Source organism: Zalophus californianus, chromosome 7 (assembly GCF_009762305.2).
Source record: "Zalophus californianus isolate mZalCal1 chromosome 7, mZalCal1.pri.v2, whole genome shotgun sequence".
Classification (NCBI taxonomy): Eukaryota; Metazoa; Chordata; class Mammalia; order Carnivora; family Otariidae; genus Zalophus; species Zalophus californianus.
The window spans coordinates 17848371-17856471 of NC_045601.1; the positions used below are offsets into that span (position 1 = coordinate 17848371).

The 8101-nt window shown below is 39.3% G+C and overlaps 1 pseudogene; it reads left to right on the forward strand.

Moving 5' to 3' along the window:
- Positions 1–2171: 2171 nt before the first annotated feature.
- On the forward strand, positions 2172–5077 carry LOC113927776 (annotated as a pseudogene).
- The last annotated feature ends 3024 nt before the right edge of the window (positions 5078–8101 follow it).

Sequence of the window (8101 nt, forward strand, 5' to 3'; positions counted from 1 at the left end):
TCTCATCACCCTTGTACTTTATAGTAATCATTATCTGTGACCAACCCCTTGCCCTATTGATCATATGTACTGAATAGTACCATACTTATTTATGTTCCTGTCCTAGCTCCCTTAGATCATAAGATGACCATTTTCAGGTGTTTGTGCCCATTACAGGACCCAGGGCAATCCTCTGCAAGCCATGTGTGGCCCAGAAATACTTGTTGAATAAATGAGTAAGTGCGTAACTGCCTAAGATGAAAAGTCACATCTGTTACAAACTGGTTGCATAAGAAAATACAATGTAGGGGCGCCTGGGTGGCTCAGTTGGTTAAGCGACTGCCTTCAGCTCAGGTCATGATCCCGGAGTCCCGGGATCGAGTCCCGCATCGGGCTCCCTGCTCAGCAGGGAGTCTGCTTCTCCCTCTGACCCTCCCCCCTCTCATGCTCTCTCTCTCTCTCATTCTCTCTCTCAAATAAATAAATAAAAATCTTTAAAAAAAAATAAAAAAAATAAAAAAATAAAAAATAAAAATAAAAAAAAGAAAATACAATGTATTTCATGTGTTTAAGAATTTAAAAGTTTACTATGAAAGGAAATGTCATTTCTTATAACTGTATGGATGGCCATTATTCTCATTATTTACACTTTTCTGTCCTGTTGGTGGATTTATCTGTTATTTTTGGATCTTGGCTTGCATTAGTGAATATAAGTTACACTGAAGATGTCTATGGAGATCCTAAAATAGTCATGCATCTATTGTGGCAAGATAAATTTAGAATAGTCCAGGTTTCTTAATTTATAGGTAAAGCAATCAAGGCTTAAAACATTATATTTGTTCAAGGTCAAAAGTAAAAGCAAAGTGATGGTAGACACCTATATTTGTTATAGATATCAAATAGGAATTTTTTTTACATATTTGTGAACTAAAAAAATGCATTCACTTGCACACACCTCAGTTCTTTGGCTTCTATGTGGAAATTAACTTTTAGGAAAGAATCCATATTATTTGTTTGTTTGGTTTTTTTTTTAAAGTTTAACTTACTTATTTGAGAGTGAGAGAGAGCCCAAGTAGGGGGTCAGAGAGAACAGACTCCCCATTGAGCAGGGATTTCCCCCCCCCCCCAAGGTGGGGTCGATCCCAGGATCCTGAGATCATGACCTGAGCTGAAGGCAGACACTTAACCAACTGAGGCACCTGAAAGAATCCAAATTATAATTGGAGTAAAGATCTGACATAAACATGCCACTAGCTTTGCTTAACTTTGTGAAGAATGTCCTAATATTAAAGGGAGCTAAATATTGACATGGATTATTGGGATGGGGAGGAAAGTAGAAGCGTGGACAGGTTATCATCACCAGCAATACTAATTTTTTTTTTTTTTAAAGCTTATCACTTGGGGGAAAAGTGAGTCTTCAGTAATTAAAGAAGAGTCATTCATAGTTGACTTACTTTTCTATCTTTTCTTACCTCAAGGACTAGTGGCTCTTTTCTTTCCAGTTAATCTATTCATTTTCAGACCCCTGTTTTTCCCTGTGCTTCCCTCCCTGGGGTACCTGACAAGACTCTTCACTCTTCAAGTCCAACTCAAATGTTCTCTCCCTTGAAGAATTTACTCTAATCCTCCATGTTAGAAGCACACACTCCCTTCATTGCATGTTCACAGATTTCTTCCACTCATGGTGGCTTTTATTAGAGCCTGAGTCCCTGAACATGATAGGACCCTCACTAGCTCCTATCACTCTAAGCTTGGTCATTGTCCTGGATGTAAGTCCTGACTCTGAACTTCCTCTCTCATGACCATTGTTCTCAATTGTTTCCTACCTTTTCCTTTTCCTCCTTCCCAAATCTTTGCACTGTATACTCTGAAAGCCATAATGCAGTAGTTTTGAAGATATTTTGATCATGAAACAAAAAATAAATCCTTTTCTTTTTCACAACTCAGAAAACACATGGAATATGTATATATTTTATAGAACAATGTGGACTGCACTCTAGAATTTTCCATTGTCTTTTTAAAAAAATACTCGTTGTTGGACAATTGTATATCCACATTAAAAAAATGAAGTTATATCCTTACCTCATACCATACACAACACTTAACTCAAAATTAATCATAGGCCAGCACCTGGAATCGGGCCACAACCTCAGCTGCACCTGCCGCCTGCTGCCTGCCACCATCTCTGGACCATGGACCCCCACAAAGTGAGCGAGCTTTGGGCCTTCATGAAAATTGTGTAAGCAGGATCCGAGCGTTCTGCACACCGAGGAAATGCACTTTCTGCGGGAGTGGGTGGAGAGCATGGGGAGTAAAATACCACCTGCCACTCATAAAACTAAATCAGAAGACAATATCAAGGAAGAAAATAAGAAGGCAGAGGAAAACATAAAGACAGACTAACCATCAAGTGAGGAAAGTGATCTAGAAATTGACAATGAAGGTGTGATTGAAACACATACTGATACCACTCAAAAAATGGGAGATGAAAATGTAGAGATAACCGAGGAAATGATGGATCAGGCAAGTGCTAAAAAAGTGGCTGCCATTGATGCCCTAAGTGATGGTAAACTACAGAGAGCCATTGACTTGTTCACAAATGCCATCAAACTGAATCCTTACTTGGCCATTCTGTATGCCAAGAGAGCCAGTGTCTTCATCAAATTACAGAAGCCAAATGCTGCCATTCGAGACTGTGACAGAGCTATTGAAATAAATACTGATTCAGCTCAGCCTTATAAGTGGCGAGGGAAAGCACACAGACTTCTGGGCCATTGGGAAGAAACAGCACATGATCTTGCCCTTGCTTGTAAACTGGATTACGACGAAGATGCTAGGGCAATGGTGAAAGAAGTTCAACCGAGGGCCCAGAAAATTGCTGAACATCGGAGAAAGTATGAGCAAAAACGTGAAGAGCGAGAGATCAAAGAAAGACTAGAAAGGATTAAGAAGGCTCGGGAAGAACATGAGAGTTAAGAAGGCCCAGAGGGAGGAAGAAGCCAGACCACAATCAGGAGCTCAGTATGACTCTTTCGCAGGTGGCTTTCCTGGAGGAATGCCTGGAATGGCAGGGGGGATGCCTGGAATGGCAGGAATGCCTGGGCTCAATGAAATTCTTAGTCATCCAGAGGTTCTCACAGCCATGCAGGATCCAGAAGTTACGGTGGCCTTCCAGGATGTGGCCCAGAACCCAGCGAATATGTCAAAATATCAGAGCAATTCAATGCAATCCCCATTAAGATACCATCCACTTTTTTCAAAGAAATGGAACAAATAATCCTAAAATTTGTATGGAACCAGAAAAGACCCTGAATAGCCAGAGGAATGTTGAAAAAGAAAAGCAAAGCTGGCGGCATCACAATTCCGGACTTCCAGCTCTATTACAAAGCTGTCATCATCAAGACAGTATGGTACTGGCACAAAAACAGACACATAGGTCAATGGAACAGAATAGAGAGCCCAGAAATAGACCCTCAAATCTATGGTCAACTAATCTTTGACGAAGCAGGAAAGAATGTCCAATGGAAAAAAGACAGTCTCTTCAACAAATGGTCCTAGGAAAATTGGACAGCCACATGCAGAAGAATGAAACTGGACCATTTCCTTACACCACACACAAAAATAGACTCCAAATGGTTGAAAGACCTAAACGTGAGACAGGAGTCCATCAAAATCCTAAAGGAGAACACAGGCAGCAACCTCTTCGACCTCAGCCACAGCAACTTCTTCCTAGAAACATCACCAAAGGCAAGGGAAGCTAGGGCAAAAATGAACTATTGGGATTTCATCAAAATAAAAAGCTTTTGCACAGCAAAAGAAACAGTCCACAAAACCAAAAGACAACCGAGAGAATGGGGGACGATATTTGCAAATGACATATCAGATAAAGGACTAGTATCCAAAATCTATAAAGAACTTATCAAACTCAACACCCAAAGAGCAAATGATCCAATCAAGAAATGGGCAGAAGACATGAACAGACATTTTTCCAAAGAAGACATCCAAATGGCCAACAGACACATGAAAAAGTGCTCAACATCGCTCGGCATCAGGGAAATCCAAATCAAAACCTCAATGAGATACCACCTCACACCAGTCAGAATGGCTAAAATTAACAAGTCAGGAAACGACAGATGTTGGCGGGGATGCGGAGAAAGGGGAACCCTCCTACACTGTTGGTGGGAATGCAAGCTGTTGCAACCCCTCTGGAAAACAGTATGGAGGTTCCTCAAAAAGTTGAAAATAGAGCTACCATACAATCCAGCAATTGCACTACTGGGTATTTACCCCAAAGATACAAGTGTAGGGATCCAAAGGGGTACGTGCACCCCGATGTTTATAGCAGCAATGTCCACAATAGCCAAACTGTGGAAAGAGCCAAGATGTCCATGGACAGATGAATGGATAAAGAAGAAGTGGTATATATATACAATGGAATATTATGCAGCCATCAAAAGGAATGAGATCTTGCCATTTGCAACGACGTGGATGGAACTGGAGGGTGTTATGCTGAGTGAAATAAGTCAATCAGAGAAAGACATGTATCCTATGACCTCACTGATATGAGGAATTCTTAATCTCAGGAAACAAACTGAGGGTTGCTGGACTGGGGGTGGGGTGAGGGGGTGGGTGGCTGGGTGATAGACATTGGGGAGGGTATGTGCTATGGTGAGTGCTGTGAATTGTGCAAGACTGTTGAATCACAGATCTATACCTCTGAAACAAATAATGCAATATATGTTAAGAAAAAAAAAAGAAGAAGAAGATAGCAGGAGGGGAAGAATGAAGGGGGGGAAATCGGAGGGGGAGACGAACCATGAGAGACGATGGACTCTGAAAAACAAACTGAGGGTTCTAGAGGGGAGGGGGTGGGGGGATGGGTTAGCCTGGTAATGGGTATTAAAGAGGGCACGTTCTGCGTGGAGCACTGGGTGTTATACACAAACAATGAATCATGGAACACTACATCAAAAACTAATGATGTAATGTATGGTGATTAACATAACAATAAAAAATTTAAAGAAAAAAATATCAGAGCAATCCAAAGGTTATGAATCTCATCAGTAAATTATCAGCCAAATTTGGAGGTCAAGCATAATGCCCTTCTGACAAATAAAGCCCTTGCCTAAGGAAAAGCAACGATCACCTAATGGATGTTGCAATAATACAAACCAGTGTACCTCTGACCTTCTCATGAAGAAAGCTGGGGTGCTGTGAAGAAAATCCCTACCTCTCTGTCCCACAGGCAACTGAAACATTCTATAGTGGTTTGCCATTACGGTATTCATTCAGATAATGTTTTCCTACTAGGAATTACAAACTTTAAACACTTTTTAAACCTTAAAAATACTTAAAAACATATTAAAAGGGTGTGTTGGTCCCTAAAAAAAATTAATCATAGACCTAAATATAACAGCTACAACTATAAAACTTCTTGAAGAAAACATAAGAGAAAATCTTTGTGACCTTGGGTTGGACAGAGTTCTTAGATAAAATACCAAAAGAAAAATCCATAAAAGAAAAATTGATCAATTGTATTTCATGAAAAACTTATGTGCTTCAAAAGACACCATTAAGAAAATGCAAAGACAAGTTATGGGCTGGAAGAAACATTTGCTAAGAAAATATTTGTTAATCCTATACCTGATAAAGAAATATATCAAGGCCCCTCATAATTCAATAATAAGAAGATAAACAACCCAATTACAAAATGCACAAAAGATATGAAGATATATGAATGGTCAATAAGCACAGCAAGATGTGCTCAACCACATTAGAGAAATTAGAACCATAAGGAGATACCACTATAGACCCCACTATAAGAGACATAATCAAAAGACTAACACTACTGACCGGAGAGTATGGAGCAACTGAAACACCTATACATTGCTGTTGGGAATGTAAAATGGAACAGCCATTTTGAAAAATAATGTAGCCATTTCTAAAAAGTTAAACATAAACTTGTCATATGATACAGCAGTTCCACTCCTAAGGATATATCCGAGAGAAATAAAGACATATTTCCATTCAAACACATATACACAAATGTTTATAGCAGCATTATTTATATTAGCCCCAAACTGGAAACAATCCAAACGTCTATCAACTGGAGAACACAATGTGGTATATCCACATATTGAACTATTTAGCAATAAAAAGAAAATATCAATATATGTTCAACGTAGATGAGCCTCAAAAACACCATGCTAAGTGGAAGAAGCTAGACATAAAAGTCTATTGTATGATTCCATTTATATGAAATGTCTAGAAAATGCAAATATAACGAGACAGCAGATCAGGGGTTGCCTAGGGTTGAGGATTTGAATGAATTGAAGTAAAACTTTGCTGGAAATGTTCTAACACTGGATTATGGTGATGGCTTTATAACCATAAATTTGCTAAAAATTACTTACTTGTACACTTACAATAGGTGTATAAATTATACTTCAACAAATTTGCTTTAAAAATTAAAAATAATACTGGACAAAACCTGCTAAAGTGACTTCTTGGCCCACTAATGAGTCATGATCTATTGTGGAAAACATTGCCGTATTGTATAGTAGGCTCATGTCCCTAGATCCTTAAACTTCTCCCTGAAAATCCCCTCCACTTCCCGCCCTAACAGGAATGAAGGCATCAGTTTTATTTCCCAATGTTATTATACCCAGCTCTCCCCCAAATATGGGCTTACCATTTTCTCCTGTGGGGTTCGTCATAGGGTATTTCCCTCTTATTCCCCTTCCTCACATCTGATTAATGGTCAAGTTCTCCAGTGGTACTTCCTCAAACCTGGTCACATTTCTCTATTTCTACTCGACTGCCTTAGTTCAGGCCACGATCCTCTCTTGACTACTGATTATTGAAACAACTTCCATTTGGTTGCTTTGACTTGAATCTTGTCTCTTCCAAAGCACAATCTTGTTGTGCTAGTATCTGTTTAAACATTTTGTTTCCAGTGCCCATAGGGTAAAGTCTGAACTATATGCCTGTCTCCCCTAAAAACCAATCACTCCTCTAGGACAGGAATTTAAGTGTTTATACTCATTTGTCCTCTGTAGCCCCCAGCACAATGGACTCCACGTGGTCGGGAGTAATCTGATATGCATTTGTGAGTGAATGAAGGGGAAAGGGCTTTTCAAAGAACTGTGTTAGGACCCAAGAGTTTCTGGTTCCCCAGGAAGTTCTTGGCTTTGGTTTCACCAGCAGGGCAAACAAGAGGCTCCTGGTAACAATATACAAACTCACCAAATGTTCTACATTCCTGAAATCTGCCTTGGGACTCATCATTCAGACACTGTTTTGACTCAGGAGAGTTGATTAGCTTGGTTCTGGACTCCAGTCAGCAGCCTCTTCTTGCCAGGCACTCCTAGAATCTTCCAAAGACGAGGAAGAACACATTTGACATTTATATCGAACATAGAGATTTGAAAGATACTATGCATATGTGTGGTAATAGTTTATATCCCAAATGTCTCCAGAAAAGTTTAGTTCACATCATGATTGAGCCTGGTGAAGTGACAAATTTGCTCTACAGGAAGTAGTACAGGAAAGCATATCACTGTCCTTTCCTGTTTGCCAATGTGAAAATAAACTGTCAAAGTGCACCTTCTTGGTTCACTGCTGAGACAGAGCTGGGCACCTTTAGGGATTACTTGGCTGCCTGTGTCTAAAAAGGTTGTTTTCGTTTGATTCTAAAAGTTCTGCTGCATTTTTTCAGAAGAAGAGTTGGATAACTATTTTTTACCCAAAGCTCTTACTGAAAAGAAAAATCACCATTGCATTCAGCCAAATTAAGGCTGCTTTCTGTTATGAAAGAATGGAATTCTTACAGAGGACTTTACATGTAGCCATTTTGACACTTACCTTGGTCTTCAAACTTTAATTAGATCATGTTCTTTTCTTCAGAGAGATAAAAAATAAAACAAAAGAGCCAGGATTCATAGAGCAAAAATCTTCACTGAACTGACTCCTCAGAAGGGACCATTTTTAAATAATTAAATTACCTTTGGGGTTATATTTGAAAATGTTTTAAGATATTTTTACAGTTATATTTCCCTGCATTCTCTGTTCTTGCCATCTCTTTGTTTTATGTGTATACTTTTGCTTTATTCTAGAAGACCAT